The following is a 20,113-nucleotide window of genomic DNA, read 5'->3' as shown; positions in this document are numbered from 1 at the left end:
TCTCCCAAATTCTAATTCTAAAGGGCTAACGGGAGGGTTTTATAGGGTGGAAGGTCAGGGTTACCTATTGTTTTTAAGCACGTAGCCCACAGATGGTCTTATACCTCACAAAACAACTACAAGAAACTCTTTATTAAACTAAAGATATGCATGTCAGACATCTGGACTCTAATCTATATGTTTGTAACAGGTTGAAAAAAACTTAAGTAATTTTTAGTGGAACTGCTCTGCCAAGTCCACTCTGACTGAGATAAGGAGCAAGAAAGAAAGTTGCAGATCAAAAGCACCGGGCAGCCTTCCTAGCTGCTGTCTTGCAGCTTGAAGGCTATTTGCAAAACAAAGCTCAGTCATGCTTATTGTGTTAAGAGTGGGACAGGCTGCTCAGCCACATCTTGAACAGAACCTGTGCCATTTTTCCAAGACTAGAGATTAATCACAGCTTATACAGCTATACTAAAACCAACTAGAAAATATATTCTCTCTACTTTAATATTAAAATACTAAAGAAAATGTATTTTCTCTATTTCATTTCCACAGCACCACTAGGTAGGTTTGAACTGCCAACCTTTATGTTAGTAGCCGAGGGCAAACGGTACCACCAGGGCACCTTGGGACATCATAGAGGACAAAAGATGTTGAATGAATAGAGCCCACAGACACCACCCTATTAGAGCCCCCCAAAAGTTCCATCAGAGTCAAGGTGAGGGAATGGCTATCACCATCTGTGTGTGAGTGAAAGCAAACACCCAGATAAGCTTATAAAAATACACTCTCAGTTAAGATGACAGAAGATATTTTCTAACTGATGATGCTGAGCTAGGGAACAAAACACAAAGAAAATAAACACATTTAATTTGAAGCAGATGGAAATTTGGTCGGTTCCCCACTGGTTCCTTGACTTGGAGCCCTTTAAAATTGATTCTCTTGTCTTTGACATTTTATGAATGTAATTTTTTAAGTGCCAGAATTTTCCCTCTTCCAGGGCATCCCCAGGCCCCAGCAGACATTTATTGGCATCACTTACCTTGACAAGGCATGGTTTAATTGAGTGCTGTGCGTTCGTGCTCATTTGCATATCTGCCTCGGTCTGGGAGATGGTGATGCTTTAGAAACGAGAAGCCCAAAGGAGCAAAACTCTTCAAAATCCTGGAATTGGGAACTCGAGAAATGTAAAATAACATCTTTATTAAGTGTAGATTTCCTTAAGGTGCCGAAATATGCCTTAGGGCTGTCTGTTCAAATGTCATACGTAGTTCGAAAAGTTGGAAGAATCTAACCACCAGATACAGAACAGATGTTCTTCTGAGCTTCAGAATGTTGTTTTCCTCAAAACTGCCCAGCTGCTCACAACTGGGCAGCATACAAACTGCTTCAGCTTGGATTTTGAGAGGAGGGACAGGACCGATGGAAGTGGATAGAGGCTTCAGAAACCACCACTTTAGAAGCCATCAAGTTTAAACTCATAAAAGAAAAAGGATGCTTTTTTTTTTTTTTTGTATGGCATGAAGAAAGTCAGGCTTCTGGCCAGTATTAGTGAGACCGGTTAAATGACGGGTGTTAAACATAAGGCTGCTAATAGCAACTGAGTTGTTTCTAAATCCTCAACTGTTCTCGTGTGTGTGTGCTTTAGATGAAGGCTTACAGAGCAAATTCATTTCTCATTAAACAATAAATACACATATTGTTTTGTGACGTTGGTTGCCAACCCCGCCACTTGTCAACACTCTCCCCTTCTCGACCTTGAGTACTCCATTTCCGTTCATCCAGCTTTCCTGTCCCCTCCTGCCTTCTCATCCTTGTCTCTGGGCTGATGTGCCCATTTAGTCTCGCATACATGGTTGAGCTCCTTGTATTATTGTTTGTTTTATGGGCCTCTCTAATCTTTAGCTGAGGGGTAAACCTCAGGAGTCACTTCAGTACTGAGTTAAAAGCGTGTCCGAGGGCCATACTCTCAGGGTTAAATCCTCATTATTCTAGGATGCTGGTTTTTTTATTCAATTTCTTTGGCTTTCAGGGGGGAAAAACTAAACCCACCAGAGATGTTCCCACTTAGTGTTTCTGTAAATGGGCTAACCACAAAGCAAAGCCATGGCCTGCTTTCTGAGCCCTTACTATGGCCAAGCACTCTGGACCACTCCTAGAGGCAACTTTCTCAGGTAGAGAAGCACCCCCTTGGCTTTCTGCTCCTAACTGACACAGGTTACCATGTGGATCCAGGGATAATTTTAAATGTTCCCTAACTCTCCCACATAGGTATTATTTTGAATCGACTCTCTTTTTCCCCTCTACCTTCACCTAATAATTTGTCATCCAGCCAAAAAATATGGATTGAGCCTCTACCTCTTGCCAGATGCTAGGGATACATGGGTGAACAAGGTAGACACAGTTTGTGACCTCATGGCCAACATATAATCTAGGAGAGAAGACAGGCAAGGATAGTGATCATTGTAACACAATTGTTGTTGGGTGCCGTCAAGTCAATTCCCACCCACAGCGACCCCATGTGACACAGTCGAACTGCTCCGTAGGGTTTTCTTGGCTGTAATCTTTACTGGAGCAGATCACCAAGTCTTTCTCCCGCGGAGCCTGCTGGGTGGATTTGAACCACCAGTGTTCAGGTTAGCAGCCCAGCACTTAACCATTTGCGCAACCAGGGCTCCATAACACGTTTAAAGCCAAAAAAACCAAAACCAAACCTATTGCCGTCCAGTTGATTCTGACTCATAGCACCCCTTTAGGACAGAGTAGAACTGCCCCATAGGGTTTCCGAGGAGCAGCTAGTGGTTTGAACTGCCAGCCTTTTGGTTAGCAGCCATAGCTCTTTTACCACTCCACCACCAAGGCTCCATAACACAATTGGTCGTTACTAAAATGGAGATGCTCACAAGATGCCTGAAAGCAGAAAGGGGGTAGGTCTAAGCCTGGGGAGCGTGATGAGGAGGTGCCTCTGACAGCACCCTAAAGAAAGTGACAAGTAGGAGTTCTCTAAGAGAAGGGAGTGCCAGGGAGGGAAGGAAAGCGTTCCAGACAGACGGAGAAACCCTAGCCAGGTCGCAGAAGATTGAGAGCCCCTGGCATTTCCAGGGCTCTGGAATGGTTTCCTGGTGAAACAGTGCTTGGGAGGGTGGGGGTAGATAGGGGCAAGAACAGAGGTCAGATCATGAAGAACCTTGTGGGCTTCATCAGGGTTGCCAGTGTGAGATAATGTAGGTGTTTTGAGAGTCACTGAAGAACTGCTTAATGTTTTAAAAAGAAGTAAATAAATAAACAAACAATTGATATAAGGTGAAATAGAAAAAGAAAAAAAGGAATACACACTTTGACGTACAAAAAATGAAATACTGGCTGTTAAATGATTGCTTCAGGCCCTCCCTCAGGAACAGCCATCTGTAAGACTGTTTTCCTTGTATATAGTTATATAGTTGTTGTATAGTTATACAAAAAATGAAATTTGTTTTAAAAATTATATAAAGATATATATGTGTATATCCAAATTTCTCGGGTGTCACACTGGGAGTATTAATGTGGAACACCTGTTCTCCAGTTGTCCTCGGGAGAGTATTCCCACCCTTCTCTTGTTACTACCATACACAAGAACAAGCTGACAGCCTCTATTTGTCTTCATCCCAGATTAAACCATTTTTCTTGGGGTTGGGGGGTTCCAGTTCAGCCTCTTCCTCTCATGGCCCCATCCTGGGCTGCTGCTTGGGGGCTGTTGAAGCTCTCCAAACCTCACACCTGATGGTGGACTTTTTTAATGTTTAGAGCTACCCGTGAGAGGAAGGCGGAGAGCAAGAAACAAGAAGATGAGCCTGAAGACCAGCATGTGCCCCCAGGGCAGGGGCTACAGAACCAGGAGGGGACCCAGAGCTCTGAGGACAAAACCAAGGAGGCAGCAGAGGGCAAGGCTGCAGAGGAAGGCCCCCTACTCTGCAAAGGAGAACCACACAAACAGTTAAAGGGTAAGCCACCCGGAGCTACAGCTCCAGGCCCCAAGCATTCACCAGGTTTTATGAAATGGGGATCTGGAGCAGCTGGAGCCACCGGGTCAGGAGCAGAGCAGATGTCATAGGACAAGATGAATAGGAGAAAACCACTCTTCATGATGCAGCATCTGGTCAAAAACCCTATAATTTTAATATTTAGGTATTATCCAGGGTTGGCTCAAAGAGGACTGCTTCTAATGAAACCAAAAGCCATACATGCTGATTACCTCACTAGCCACAAATTGAGAGAATTTGATTATTGGATGTACAAGTAGACAGTGTCATTGGTGAAGGATGGTTTGGTTCTGGCCAAGAGCTCACAATCCTTGCCCCATTCATTGCTTTTGCTTCTGCAGAGTTGGGCTCTTCCATGTTGGGCCCAGCCCCCAACCCCAGCTGAGCACATACAGGAGTCCCAGGCACATCTCATTAAGCCAGGGAACAGCCACTAACCAATGAGACGTCTCTTCAAGTATGAGGAACACATCACTTAGTACCAAGTGGAGTCAATTCCAGAAACCCTGGTGGTGTAGTAGTTCAGAGCCACGGCTGCTAACCAAAACGTCGGCAGTTCAAACCCACCAGGTGCTCCTTGGGAACTATGTGGGGCGGTTATATTATGTCCTATATGGTCACTATGAGTTGGATTCAACTCGATGGCAATGGGTTTGATTTTTTGGTTTGGAATCAATTCCAACTCATAGCAACACCAGGTGTGTCAGAGTAGGACTGCACTCCACAGGGTTTTCAATGGCTGTGATCTTTTGGAGGTAGATTGCCAGGACTTTCTTCTAAGGTACTTTGGGTGGATTCGAACCACCAACCTTTCAGATAGTTGCAGAGCACTTAAGCATTTGCACCACCAATGGTAGATGTCTTTAAAGCAGAGGATAGTGGTCATGGAGTTGATACACAGAGTAGTAACTGAACTGGGTCTGGAAGTTGTCAAGATCGTTCCTTCTTTCCCCTATCGTAAAATTTTTCCCCCCTCTCTTCGCCCCTTCTTCCCTGCCTTAGCCTGTTACCCACAGGAATTACTTATCCTTGCCCATAGTTTTCAAAGCTCTCATTACCAGCCCTGGTTAGACACACAGAGGAGTCTCTACTGTCTGTGCTAAGAGAGCTGGGGGAAGGCACAGAGGCAATTCATCTCTGTTTCTATTTCTTTCTGTAGCTAAGGAAATCAAACTTTCGCAAATAGGTCTACATGATGTTGCTGGTAAGCGTGCCTCATTAGTTGAAGGGGAGAGGGTAAGCAAGGAATATTTTTAATGATGAAAAGTTACCTTTAAGGCTCATTTACTAACTGAAAGATGCAAACCTTCCTGATCATGACTACAAGTGCCAAATAAATTGTAGTTGCCAGAAGGGGATCCATAAATTTTCCACATTACCTAGGGCCCTATTCACACAGAACCAGGAAGGGATTTTAGTTCTGCAAACACTGTTCACTTTTTGAAAAATCTCAGCTCGAATTCCGTCAGACTCTTCTTGATTTTAGTCACATTCAGGCCAATGAAAGCTGTGAAGATGTGAACCAGGTTCAAGAGCAAGCTTGGTGAAATGGGTCATTTGCCAAGCCTGATCTTACTCCCCAGGACTGAAGCTAGTAGTAATTAAAGGAGAATTGTAGGGTAAGGAAAGCGGAAAGAAGAGATGTAGCAAAAATGGGAAGGAGAGAGAAGGGAGATGCTTTACCTTAGGATAAAGGATAAAGTCCCCGAGGAAAGCAAGTGCAAAATCATCGCTGCGGACAGCTCAGAATGAGATGGGGACTCAAAGGCACTGGAGAAATTCTAGGTCTACTCCTGTCTCCCAGCTAGGACACTTTCTGGGGACCCACACATGAGCCCAACACCTTCACAGACACCTCCACACAGGCAACCTGCCATATTGATTCTCCCCCACTCTTCCAACCTCCCCAATTTATACTTCCTTCCAGTTTTCTTTAAAGATCGAAGCCTCCTTTGCTTTTTTTTTTTTTTTTTCCTTAATTTCCTGCAGCAACCATTCATAGTCAACTAAGTGACAAGCACTTTAGGAAGTGCTTTGTTGTTGTTGTTGTTAGTTGCTGTCAAATCGATTTAGATTCATGGCCACCCATGTATGCAGAGTAGAGCTGCTCCACAGGGTTTTCAAAGCTGTGACCTTTAGGAAGCAGATCACCTACGTCTGAGGTGCCTCTGCGTGGGTGAGAAATACCTACCTTTCTGTTAGTAGGCCAGCGTTTAACCATTCATGCCACCCAGGGCCTTCATTTAGAAAGCACGCCTACCATACAAAAATGGATTCTTTCTTTCATTCTCCAAGTTACCTGGAGACCTATTCACACAGAAGCAGAAAAGGATTTTAGTTCTGCAAACACTGTTCGTTTTTGAAAATTCAACAAATATTTGCCGAATACCTGCTGTGTGTCAGGAACTTTTCTAGGTGCCAAAAATACCTCTGTGGATAAGACCGATAAAGATGACCAAAAATACTAACACAGAGAATGTGCTAAGTGGCCCCATTTCACCCTCCAATTCACCTCCAGACCTACAGAACAAAGTTGGGGGGAGGACAAAGTTGAGCACCACTCCTGCCCACTTATGGTCGCCCACCACCACCACCAGCTGCCAGCAGGTCATTTCTGACTCATGGTGACCCTGCGCGTGTCAGGGTAGAACTGTGCTCCATGGGGTTTTCAGTGACTGATTTTTTGGAAAGAGATCACCAGGACCTTCTCTCTAGGCACCTCCGGGTGGACTCAAACTGCCAACCTTTCAGTTAAAGGGTGAGTATATTAACCGTTTACAGCACTCAGGGACACTTAAGGTCCAGCCTGGGCCAAATCAGTCACCTCAGGAGAAGGTCAGTGCTTGCTCCTAAGAAAACAGAGCTTTGGAAACATTTGCCCTGGGAGGCTGCAGCACAGAAGCCACAGGCTGCTCCAACGAGCCTGTCTGTTTCTTATTTTCCTCACGCTTGAAAACTACTAGGATTTTCTTCCATTTGGGGGTTTCTACCCACTTCTGACCCTGAAAAGCTTCGGAAATTACAAAGCAGGCTTTCCAACAGATGCTTTCACCAGCGTCAGACAGTCCTCCCCAGCTGGCAATTTTCTCTCACTACATCTTGCAAGCCTGACACATTACAAAGAAGCAGCAGCAGCTGGAGCTGGACAGCTTGCAGAATGCCCATCTGCAAAAGCGAGGTAGCGTTTCACTGCCCGCCCAGGCTGTCCTCAACCCTTGCAGGGTCCGCTAGCCAAAGATCATGGCAGGAAAGGTCCATAGATATAGGACGTGAAGATTAGCAATGGAGTGTGAGTGAGTGTGTGCGTGCGTGTGTGTGTGTACAAAACATAGAAATTGAGAAATGTTTAGAAAGTAGTGGGCTTGCTTGGAGCTGTGTGGTTTCCACAGTAATTTTTGGAATCTCGGTGCAGGGATAGAGGGGTAACGGTATCTGGTGAAGAATCTGCGGCCACGCCCCTGTCAGACAGCCATGTGTTGTATGAAAGCTGAACCACATCCCTCGCCCTTCACCCGCCTCTGCTTGAGGGTATCTGGGGAGATCTGGAAGACTGCAGATGAAAGGGAGAACTTGCTGCAGTTTGTCCAGAGTCGGGAAAGCACGTTTTTCAGACTGATACTGAGTCACTACCACCCTGTCCAAACACGCTCACCAAGGCCAGATGGCTAGTAGAGCATGACTTGGTTTTTTCTTTTTTTCTGAAAGGAACAGATGATTGAAAAAGAAGGAGAGCAGATGGAGCAAAGGCTCAGAGAGAAGGAAAGGTCTGCTACTTCCTCGCTGTGTGCCTTTGTGCAACTCATCCCAGATCTCTGTGCCTGGGCTTTCCTTGAGCAAACTGGAGCTCATCAGATTCAAAGCACCAAAGAGTCACAAAATTGAAAGGCACCTTAAATGTTATCATTCAACCATTAAAAACTCAGTTTCCAACACTCTATTGGGCAATGTTCTGTTCTGCTCCATAGGGTTTTCATTGGCTAATTTTTAGGAGTAGATTGCCAGGCCTTTCTTCCTGGTCTGTCTTAGTCTCAAAGTTCTGCTGAAACCTGTCCACGATTCATGACCCTGCTGGTATTTGAAATGCCCGTAGCATGGCTTCCAGCATCATAGCAACATGCAAGCCACCACAGTACAACGAAATGACAGATGGATGGTGAAGCCTAACATGTAAACCAAAAACCAAACCAAACCCATGACCATGGAGTCGATTCCAACTCAGAGTGATCCTAAAGGACAGAGTAGAACTGCCCCATAGGATTTCCGAGGAGCAGCTGGTGGATTCAAACTGCCGACCTTTTAGTTAGCAACCATAGCTCTTAACAACTACACCACGAAGGCTTCCTAACATGTTTTTTTTTTTTTTTTCTAGTTGCCATCGAGTCGTTGTAGCAGGTACTAAATAACTGTTTAATTAATCCGTTAATTAACTGAATGAAGAAACCAGCACATGACTGTATGCTAGAATCCCATGTATGACATCCCAGCATGTGGTGGTCCAATACGTGCTTAAATACCACCAGCAGCAGGACCGTCTACTGAGATAGGTCACTGTCTTTGGCAGCTACCACTGCTAGTGTTGCACGTATTGACCCAAATCCAAATCTGTCTGCTAGAAGCTGTCACCACTGACTCCAATTCCACCCCGTGGGGCCATACCAAATTAATTTGATCCCTCTTCTGTATGGTTAAAACCATTGAGTCGACTCTCACTCCTGGCGACCCCATTTGTGTCCGAATAGAACTGAGTCCATAGGGTTTTTGATGGCTAATTTTTCAGAAGTAGATTGCCAGGCCTTTCTTCCAAGAAATCTCTAAAACAAACAAACAAACCTGTTGCCGTTGAGTCAATTCCAACTCATAGCAACCCTATAGGTGGACTTGAACTTCCAACCTTTTGGTTAGCAGCCAAGCACGTTAACCATTTGCACAACCCAGGGACTCCCCTTCTGTATGGTAGTCCATCAGATATTTGAAAATAACTGCCGTAGCCCCCACTAGGCCCATCCTTCTTTAGGCTAATCATCCCTGCCTCCGTCAGCCACGCCCCAAATAACAAGCAGGGCTTTGGTTTTCTGACCATCCTTGTCACTCTCCTCTGAATGAGCTCCTGTTTGTCCAGGTGCCTCCTGGAGCTGGGCCTTTGGGCTGAATTCTGGGACCCAGTATGGTTGGACCAGGGAGAGAAAAATGGATCCATCCTTCTCTTGTCCCAGATCTTGCATCTATCGATGCAGGGTACAACCTCACTGTTGTGTATGCTGACTACAGCCCACTCATGTCACCCCAACCTCCTATGGGGTTTTCAGATTTCAAACAACCCCTCAGGCAAAGGCTGCTCAGAGATAGACAAAAAAAAAAAACCTTCTTGGGTATTCTCTGCCTCAGTTAAAATTAGACATATCAGGCCTGGTAGGTGATTTGCTCTTCTAGTTAAACCTAGTTTGTTGTTGTTGCTATTGTGTATCATCGAGTCGATTCTGACTCACAGCAACCTCATGGGACAGAGTAGAACTGTCCCATAGGGTTTTTAAGGCTGTGAATCTTTACAGAAGCAGACTGCCGCATCCTTCTCCCGTGGAGCAGCTGGTGGGTTTGAACTACCAGCCTTTCAGTTAGCAGCCTAGAGCTCGCGCCATTGTGCCACCCCTATTCTCTGCCCCTCACCAGAATCAGGACTTCCCATGAGTCAGTACTGACAGGGGGAAGCATCCCTGCCCCTTCCCTTCCCCTCTCACACTGATTATAGCTCTAGAAAGAGATCCTTAAATTATAATGTTGTTGTCGATTGCCATCAAGTCAACTCCAACTTATGGCAACCCTATGTGTGCAGAGTAGAACTGCTTTTGTGTGTGCAGAGTAGAACTGCTCTATAGGGTTTTCAAGGCTGTGACCTTTCAGAACCAGGCCTGCCTTCTGAAGTGTCTCTGGATGGGTTTGAACTGCCAACCTTTCAGCTAGTAGTCAAGCACTTAACCACTTTTGCCAACCAAGGACTTCTTAGATTATGTGTTGAAGTATTCCTTGCACATGTCAACGCTTGACAGTTTATCAAATGTTTTCAAATACTTGGGAGAAGGATACACCTTATGAAGCAGAGTTTTATAGCAGACAGAATTTCATTTAGCCTGAGGGGGGAAAAGAAAAAACACCAACTACAGAAAGAGAAGTTTATTTCCCTCACACGACATGACATCCAGAGGAAGGCACTGCAGGGCCAGTAGGTAACTCCATGATGCCATCAGAGATCCAAGCCATTCATAACTTTCTTCTTCTCCTTATCCTCATGTTCACAAAATGGCTGCTCACCTCTGTGCATCACATCCACCTTCTGGCAGGATGGAGACAGGAGGGTGAAGGGGAAAGAGAAAGGCAAATTCTAGCTGAGCACAAGAAAGCAATGACATTCCAAGATGTTCCTTCCCCACTAGCGAACTTTCTTTCACTTCTCACTGGTCAGAACTATGGCACAAGGGCAGCCAGTTGAAAAATAATGAAATGGTTTTTATCGGCAGCACGTTGCTTCATCAGTCAGGATCCTTCCACTGAGGGAGAAGGAAAGGCTGGGTATGGGGTAGGAGGTTTGCCCAAGCATAGCAACAAAAGCTCAGATAACTTCAGTGACTTGCCCAAAGCCACATAGCGGGGTCCATCTGACTCCTGATTCCAAGTCTGCCTAATCAGCCAGCGGTTGCAGAATTCACATGAAATGCCCATGACCTGCTCTTTATGGGGCATCTCTGGCCTTTGCTTGAGAGAATGATTCCAGATGGGGGAGGGATGGTGACTAGCTCTCGGAGACCCCGTTTAGACCGCACCACTAGGACACATTCATCCCCCCAGAAAGGTTGGCCTTGGCCCCCCAAGCATGGCCAGCTCCCTCCAGAAAGAGCACATGCAGCCCAGGGTAATCAAATCCCCCAAGCCGTCTTTCCCCCCTCGCTCATTATTTTAACAGAATGGAAAAGCTGGATCACAATGTATGATACTACTGGAAGTAAGGTTTGTTGTCATTGTTAGGTGCCATCCAGTCAGTTCCAACTCTTAGCCACCTTACATGTACAACAGAGTGGAACGCGGCCCAGTCGTGAGCCATCCTCACAATCTTTGTTATGCTTGACCCCATTGTTCGAGCCACCGTGTCAATCCATCTCATCAAGGGTCTTCTTCTTTTTGGCTGACCCTCTTTTTCACCAAGAGTGATGTCCTTCTCCAGGGACCAACCCCTCCTGATAACATATCCAAAGTACTTGAGATGAAGTCTCACCATCCTTGCTTCTAAGGAGCATGCTGGCTGTACTTCTAAGACAGGCTTGTTCGTTCTTCTGGCTGTCCATGGTATATTTGATATTCTTCGCCAACACCGTAATTATGGTATTGGAGGTTAAGCTAGCTTTCTTTTTAAGGAAGGGGACCTCTGCAAATTATGATGGTGTAAGTTCTGGATCTGATCAGAAAAGGAGGCTGGTGTCCTCTGTACAGGAGCAAAGCAGACAGGAGTCGCCAAGTGAGCAGGGCTGTGTCTCTTTGTTTCTCGAGGCTTCTTTGGTATTCAGTGACTTGGCCTTTGTGCTCTGCGTCCTGATTAAAAGAGTTTCTCTCAGCCCTCTGTGCACAGCTTACAAATTTTGGAAGTTTAGGGGACTACTTGGAAAAGACACTTTTTCCACATCTCTTGCTGTGATCCCCAACCGTGTGTGTGTGGAAACCAAGGGTGGGATCTGCCAGCAACACTCCTGCCTCTAATCCCACTTTATTTAACGAATCAACTGGCTTGGAAATCGACCTTGGTTTCGTTCCTATTCATAGCTTATAGGGAGGTAAGATGAGCCTCATGTTATAAGCTAATAGTAGTGTCTAAACAGTTGTTGCTGTGTGTTATTGAGTGGATTCCAACTCATACGTTCCCTATAGGACAGACTAGAACTGCCCCATAGGGTTTCCTAGGCTGTAAATCTTTATGGGAGCAGATTACCAGGTCTTTTCTACAGAGGAGCATCTGGTGGGTTCAAGCCAACAACCTTTCAGTTAGCAGACGAACGCCTAATCATTGTGCCACAAGGGCTCCTTCTCTAAACAGCATGGGGTCAGAAACATCAAGGTTTGACTGCCAAATCCACCAGCTCCTAAAGCGGGTCGCTGGCCAAGACCTTTAACCTCTCTGCATCATTATTCCTTCACCACTATACCAAAAACCAAACCCATTGTCATCAAGTCGATTCTGACTCAGAGCGACCCTATGGAACAGAACAGAGCTGCCTCAAAGGGTTTCCAAGAAGCGGCTGGTGGATTCGAACTGCCAACCTTTTGGTTAGCAGCCATAGCTTGCTGTAGCACTTAACCACTGTGCACCCAGGGTTCCTTCAGCAGTATAGTAGTCTTCTATTGCTGTAAAACATCTTACCTCAATTCTGGAGACTTAAGACACCACCTGTTCAATTGTGCGTCAGGGGTCAGGCATGGTTTAACTGGGTTCTCTGCTCAGAGTCTTATCTCAGGCTCAAGGTTGTCGGCAGAATTCATATCCTTGCAGCTGTAGAGCTCATGGTGGCTTGCTTCTTCAAGGCCAGCAGGTCCTGAGTCTCTGACCTCTAGATCCTCTTTTAAAGGGCTCACCTGATGAGGTCAAGCCCACCCAATATAAGCTTCCTGTTGATGAAAGGCAACTGATTGACTTCATGACATCTGCAATAATCCTTCATCTTTGCCATAGTCACAGGGGTGTATCCCATCACATTTACCAAAGTGAAACCCACTGCCGTCCAGTCGATTCCAACTCATAGCGACCCTACAGGACAGGGTAGAACTGCCCCATGGGGTTTCCAAGGAGCGCGTGGTGGATTCTAACTGCTGACCTTTTGGTTAGCAGCCATAGTCTTAACCACTACGCCACCAGAGTTTCCATCATATTCACGGGCCCGCCTATACTCAAGTGTGTGTGTCAGCGGGCGGCAGGGAGGGAGATAATATAGAGCCTGCGCTACAGGAGGTGGAACCTCGGGGGCTATCTAGCTTCTAATTCTGCCTACCACACCCTGCAAAACGAAGACTCTAATAGGACCTATCTCACGTGTTGTTTTGAAAATTAAAGGAGATCATGAATGTAACATAGTAAGTACCCAGCAAACAGCAGCTGCTCTGTTTTAGCATTTTTGCGCATCTACCACATAGCAAGCCCCGTTCTAGGAACTGGGGATTCCGAAAATAAAAACGCAAACCGTGTGCTAAAAGATACCACCATGTTTCCCTAGTACCAATACTTCTCTCCTCAGTTCATGAGTTGGCACAAAGCAATACAGTTTTCATCCAACTAAATGACTTTTTGATCTAAAGACTCAGGGTTCTCTTGGCTTGTGGGGGCCACCATCAAAAATAAAAAGTGCTGACTCCAATCAAATTCTGTAATCCAGAGGACTGGAATTTCTCCCATCGTTTGACTGTTAATTGCAATCAGAGGAGCAGTTAGTTGGTGCTAAAAGTCAGCAGTTCGAATCCACCAGGCGCTCCTTGGAAACCCTGTGGGGCAGTTCTACTCTGTCGTGTAGGGTCGCTATGATTCAGAATTGACTTGATGGCAATGGGTTTGGTTTTTTTGGTATTGTTCCAGCATAACCAGTTGCCACTGGTTATGACTCACATGCGTCAGGGCAGAACTGTGCTCCAGAAGATTTTCAATGGCTGGTTTTTCAGAAGTAGATTGCCAGGCCCTTCTTCTGCAGTGCCTGTGGGTGAACTCGAACTTCAACCTTTTGTTTAGCAGCCAAGTGGCATTAACTGTTTGCACCACCCAGGGACTTTTCAAACTCTAGCACAATGGTTCTTAGCCTCGGCTGCACACATTTGAGAGGGTCCCAATTCCCAAGACTCAGCTGGAATTGGTCTGGTGTCCACTCAGGCATCGGGATTTTTTTTTCTTTTAAAAATAATTATTTATTTTTGGTGAAAATACACACAGCAAACAGGCACCAATTCAATTTCTACATGTACAATTCAGTGATATTGATTACCTTCAAGTTGTGCAACGATTCTCACTATCTTTTTCCAAATTATTTTAACCACCATTAACATAAACTCACTGCCCCCTCCCCCAGCTTTGCATGTAAGCTTTTGAGTTGCTGTTGTCAATATGATCGCGTATAGATAATACTTGAAAAGAGCACGGTTAAAGATCGAATTGCATCCCCCAAAAATATATGTTGTAAATCCTAACCCATATACCTGTAGTTGTAACCCCATTTGGAAATGGGTTTTCTTTGTCATGTTAATAAGATAGGATAAGTGTAGAGTGTGTCTCAAATCAATATATTTTGAGATATAAAATGAGCAGATCAAGTAAGAGAGATGGGGGAAGATAGATGTCAAGGCATCGGGATTTTTTAAAGCCCCTCAGAAGGTTCTGACAAGCTGCCAGTGTTGAGAACTGCTGCTTAGACAAAGCCTGGAAGTCTCCCAATTCCCTGAAAGCTAAATTCCCTTTAAAGAGAAGCTGCTGAAGACATGACATGCCAAAGAGACATGAGCAGCAATAAAGCACTTTTCCATTTACTTTCAGCAAAGAGATTGAAATTCAACACATTTCACACCTTTTCAAACCATCATTCCAAGTCTGAGCTGCTGCTGCTTTAGGAGAGATAGCCTGCCTGCTGCAGGGGCAGGGAACAGCTGGGATAAAAAGAAAAAAAATTTTTTTTTCTTTTTTTAGCGTTGAGAAAAGATTAAATTGCACACATATCCAAGGAAGCTGTTGGTGTTCGGCATGTTTTTTGCTTGTTCATTAAATGTTCTCTCTGTCACCTACATGTATTAAGTACCTAAGTGGTTAAGCGTTCTTCCGCTAACTGGAAGGCTGGCAGTTGGAATCCACCAGCTGCTCCTTGGAAATCCTATGGAGCAGTTCTACTCTGTCCTATAGGGTCTCTATGAGTCGGAATTGACTCGAGGGCAATGGGCTTTTTACATGCCAAGCTTCATGCTGGGTGCTGGGGCTTCAAAGAACAGCAGGACCCAAGCTGTGCCTTAGGAGGTCAGTCTAATGCCAAGATGCTTTTTTGTGCCAGAGGAGAAATGTTTTCAGCATTGAGGGCATGGAACTGGTTTTGAGGTTATAAGATTTATAATCTTAAAAAAAATTCACCATTTTCTATGAAATATACCTCTCTCCAGGGTTTAATGACTTTCAGAGAGCAGCTTCCTTCTAACTCTCCCTTCCTTCCCACCTCTACCCCCTCCCCCAGGAAAGAATATGAAAAGAATCCAACCCAGTTGCTGTCGAGTCAATTCTGACTCATGGCGACCCCATGTGTTGCAGAGTAGAACTACATCCCATAGGGCTTACAAGGCTGGGTGGTGCAAACAGTTTGCTCTTGACTACTAACCTAAAGGTTGGTGGTTCGAACCGACCCAGTGGCATCAGGGGAAAAAGGCCCAGCCATCTGTTTCCATAAAGATTACACTCAAGAAAACCCTATGAAGCAGTTCTACTCTGTAACACATGGGGTCGCCATGAGTCAGAATTGACTCAATGGCAACAGGTTCGGCTTTTTTTTGTTTGTTTTTGACCTTTGGGAAGCAGATTGTTAGGTCTTTCTTCCAAGGCACCTCTGGATGGGTTTGAACCACCAACCCTTCGGTTAGTAGTCAAGTGCTTAACCATCTGAGCCATCCAGGAGCTCCTTCCTAAGGACAGGAACTAAAAGACCATGATTATCCCACAACGAACAAACAGCAACATGGAGTCCCAGCCTCTGCTTCCCCCTTCTCACCCCTGTTCTTTCTCCTGAACAAAAGGGCAGACTCCCAACCCAGGAAGAATCTTGCACTGCATGGGAGCCGGTCTTTTCTACCTGCTGAATTTTCTTTGCTTCCAGCTGGAATGATTACAAATGTGGGGGGAAAGTAGACACAGTGTAACTGCTGGGGCTTTGGCAAAGCCCAAGCAAGCCAGATTCCTCTTTTAAGACAGCTCTGAGCCTGTTGCAGCCGTTTGAGAGAGAGAGAGAGAAATGTGCTTTGGTCTTGTAAAATTAAAATTGGATTAGGTCTGCCTGAGGTCTAAAGGGGAATGCTTTCCCAGAATACCACATGATCCTACAAAGGTCTGAGAGGCAGTTCATCCAGATGGAAACAAAATTCCTGCCCAGACAAAGCATTGTTCAAACCCCTCACCCTCATCCATTTGTTTCATCAACATTTATTGAGAATCTACTATGTCCGAGACACCGCGCTAGGCTGGACTGGCATCCCTCCACCCCACCAATTACATTTTTAAAATGTCAGAATCCCACTATGGTCTCAGTGTTTTTGCAGTCCCCAGAAGGAATCAATGGGTGTTATTTTTTATACCTACTCTGGCATCCTGGGAAGTGGCTGTGTTAAGTTTACTTTATTCCCTATTTTTAAGCTCTGTTAGAATTTAAAATCAGCCCCCGCTGCTGGACACATTTAGGAACGACATCAGCAAACACCACCCAGGTACCCCACCCTGGCTCGAACAGCGTCAGCTCCTTCCATCTGGGGAAGCGGAAACGAGTCCCACCTAAGGACGCACTGGCCCAGTACAGGAAGACGTCAAAGAAAACCTAGAGATGGAGACTTGCCATTACTTACCCCTTCGGTGCATATGTGTGGGAGAATGAGTAACTCTGTCCAATAGCATTAGGAAGTTAGAGTACACATGAGTTAGATGACACGCACTGCACCCTGAAAGTCGGCCAGCGTCAGGAGGAGGGATTATGGGACATGATAATGAGATCATTTACTCTGGGAGGTTTTTACTTCTTGTTTCCAAATAGAAGGGGAACCTCAAATCCCTAAGTGGGTGTAAATGTGGTCACACCTAAAGGCTAGAATATGGGCTGGATGACTTCAAGGTCCCTGGGAGCCCTGGATTTGGTCACTGAATTGGGCTGGCGAGGCTGGGCTTGGATCTTTTAAGACTTGGTCATGGGCCAGGTGTCCAACCTAAATACAGATTTTAAAACTGCTGAGAAAACTTGGGTCAGAGCTGTCATTATTACCCAATTACAATGACACTTCGAATCACATTATTTCACATGAACGCACTACAAGCACGCAATTTTGTTTTCGTTGCTACTGGCTTTTTTTTTTTAAATAATTTTTATTGTGCTTTAAGTGAAAGTTTACAGATCAAGTCAGTCTCTCACACAAAAACCCCTATACACCTTGCTACACACTCACAATTACTCTCCCCCTAATGAGACAGCCCACTGTCTCCCTCCACTCTCTCTTTTCGTGTCCATTTCGCCAGCTTCTAACCCCCTCCACTCTCTCATCACCCCTCCAGGCAGGAGATGCCAACATAGTCTCAAGTGTCCACCTGATCCAAGAAGCTCACTCCTCACCAGCATCCCTCTCCAACCCATTGTCCAGTCCAATCCATGTCTGAAGACTTGGCTTTGGGAATGGTTCCTGTCCTGGACCAACAGAAGGTCTGGGGGCCGTGACCACCGGGGTCCTTCTAGTCTCAATCAGACCATTAAGTCTGGTCTTATGAGAATTTGGCTGCCAGCGTTTTTATGGTTGCTGATTTCGTCAAATTTTCTGGTGTTTTAGCTACACTATTGTGGTAATTAGTATTTGTGGACCTATCTGAATAACTTTTTTGAGAATGAAGTAGTAATTAAAGGAAGAAGGAGAAAATCAAAAACATTAGTACAAAAAAAGTTACTAAGGATTCTGTATGGTCTGGTATGGGAGGAGGTCCACGGGGTGGAGGGTGATACCATGAGTTGCTACACTGGGTAACACCAACCCTAGTGACACCTCTGTCCTGTTGTGCTATGGGGTCAGCCACAAAGGAATCAAACCTGGCCTAGCTGGGGAAGATGTGAGCACTGTACATGGGACCCTACAGTGTATCAATTCTCTCCCCTGCTTTCTTGGTACAGATTGGAAGCTGCCGATCCCCTCGGCACCTGTCTATCCACCACTAATCTCCTCCAGTATGAACACCACCAAAGCTGGGAGGCGAAGCTGGGACTTGTCTCCACGAATGGCAAAGAGCTTCCAAATCCATGACGTAAGCCTTTCAAGGGTCCCTTTTCTCCCTTAACCTTTGCAGACAGAAAGTGAGAATGTGTCCCATAGAGGGGGGAGCTGAGCAAATGAAGCAAGGCTGTTGACAAAGACCAAAAGAGCAGGATTAAGTAGTTTCTATTCACCACCAGCACCACCACCTCCCTGCCACCAGATAAGAGCAGTGTGGGGCAAGAAATGAACCTCGAATACATGTCACAGTGCATTGTAAACCTCATCAGAGGTCCCTAAAAACAAAGACAGAATCCTCGAGATTTGACAGTTTCCTGAAATTCCTCATGGTCTTTTCTGTTTCTCCTGCCCTTCCATTATGTAAGTTGTTGTGAGTTTTTATACCCTAACATCTTATCTTGTAGTTAACAAGTCCATTTTGTTTTATGTGAAAGAGGTATTTTTAAAAGTCTGGTGTTAACCTAAGCCTTTCTCCTGATTGTCTTAAAATTCAGGAATGCCCTCCATCAAAAGTTAAATGTTCACTCATGTGACAAACTTCTGTGAGCACTTATTACATGACATATAACCTATGTAGATGGACAATCCTTGTAGATGGATAAAACACCAGTCCTCTTCTCAAGGACCTTATGATCCAGTTGGGACATGATCAAGTAAATAGGCACTAACAGTAAGTCAAGTGGGGGACACAGACCCTTGGAGGAAACGTTATGGAAGTCAGAGGAGGAACAAATAACTCTGATTGGAGGAGCCAGAAAGGCCTCCAGTGGAGGTGACTCTTGGTTGGAAGCAAAAATCAGGCTTGGTAAAGATGAACAGGAATGAGGCAGGGAAAGGTAAGAGAGCAATGGATGCGGGTGAGGAGGAGGATTCAGGCAGAAAAAGATGTGCATGCAAAATTTTGCTTCGTTTTTAAGAATGTGATGAGGATGGTGGTGGTGGTGTTGGTGACCCTCCTAAAGAAAGGCAACGTGACAAATCGGAGGAACGAGCAGAGCTAGAAGAGACCAGGGATGAAGGCACTCTCATCTCACTGCAGATACAGCTCTGGTCAAGGTCAGCTCTGGCCCAACCTGAGGTCCACTGGCATCAAGCGGCACTCTTCAAGGCAGACTCGGGAAACCTTCTTCCTTGGAACAGCGCCGCTACCCCTAGAGTTATATATATCCATAAAGAGTTATATATGTGAGAGTTTTTTTGGAACTTGATGCAAAAGAAGATGACAAAGAGACCTCAGAAAAGTCCCCCCACCTTGCTGGGTCTCAGCAACTTTGTCTGGGAAGTTGGGTGCTTGCTCCCTAACATCCTGAGTGGCCTCTGACTTTCATCAGCCCCTCTGTCTCCTGCTTGCCTCCAGAGCAGCTTTCTCAGGGCCCATCTGACATCCTTATGGTCAATACTGGAAGAAATAAAAAAGCACACATCATTGTTTCCTGCTGTGTGGGAGGCAGGAAATGGCCTAACCCCCTAGTTGAGATGAGGTTCTTGTAGTATGTCCAGCTGCCCACTCCTCAGCACACCCCCACTCTTCCAGGTGTCACAGCCAGAAAAGAGGAGTAGTCAGCCATCAGCAACTGGGACCAATCCACCACCACCGTGTTGCCAACCACACTCCTGCCTCCATGGAATGTAAGAGAATCAAGATGTCGATGGAGACCGCAATTGCTGACCCTCCTCCCCAAACAAGAGGGAGCCAAATGTGCCTGGGCTACATCCCCAGGTCAAGAATCCAGGCTGGGCTCCACTCTCCCACTGGCCACACATTGGCAGAGAAGGAAGAAGTACCAGCTCTTGTGCAGGCAGAATTTGGGACTGTGTCATGAGTCCAAAGGGGCCAGGCCAGAAGGGAGAAATGAGGTGAGGGCAAGATGGCCAGAAACTGGGAAAACCAGCTGAGAACAAGGGTCAGAGCAGGAATTGAGAGGCAAGGCCTGAAGGAGTTGCTCCCAGCAAGGGCTGCTTTCCGTCCCTAGCTCTCATCCCTATGCATGGGAGGGAGAGTGCTGTGAGAGTAACCCTCTAGTTCGGGAAAACCCTAGAGAAGGCACCGTATGTGGGTGTCTTTCCTAGTGGAACCCTAGTTGGGGCCACTTTGCTGCTCCGTTTCT

The 20,113-nt window shown here is 45.7% G+C and overlaps 1 long non-coding RNA gene across 4 annotated transcripts in view; it reads right to left on the bottom strand.

Moving 5' to 3' along the window:
- LOC126063241 (uncharacterized) overlaps window positions 1-16,699 on the bottom strand; it is a 75,046-nt gene extending 58,347 nt beyond the window's left edge. For 2 of the 4 annotated variants that reach the window (XR_007514227.1, XR_007514226.1), the window contains exon 1: window positions 1,025-3,991. This is a non-coding gene — a long non-coding RNA (uncharacterized LOC126063241). Of the gene's footprint in view, window positions 1-1,024; window positions 3,992-6,192; window positions 15,205-16,604 lie in introns of those variants that run through there. The other 2 variants (XR_007514229.1, XR_007514228.1) reach the window with 2 other exon arrangements.
- Between the last annotated feature and the right edge of the window lie 3,414 nt (window positions 16,700-20,113).

This window comes from Elephas maximus, chromosome 19, assembly GCF_024166365.1.
Source record: "Elephas maximus indicus isolate mEleMax1 chromosome 19, mEleMax1 primary haplotype, whole genome shotgun sequence".
In the NCBI taxonomy this organism is placed as follows: Eukaryota; Metazoa; Chordata; class Mammalia; order Proboscidea; family Elephantidae; genus Elephas; species Elephas maximus.
This window is presented reverse-complemented; position numbering and strand designations above follow the sequence as displayed.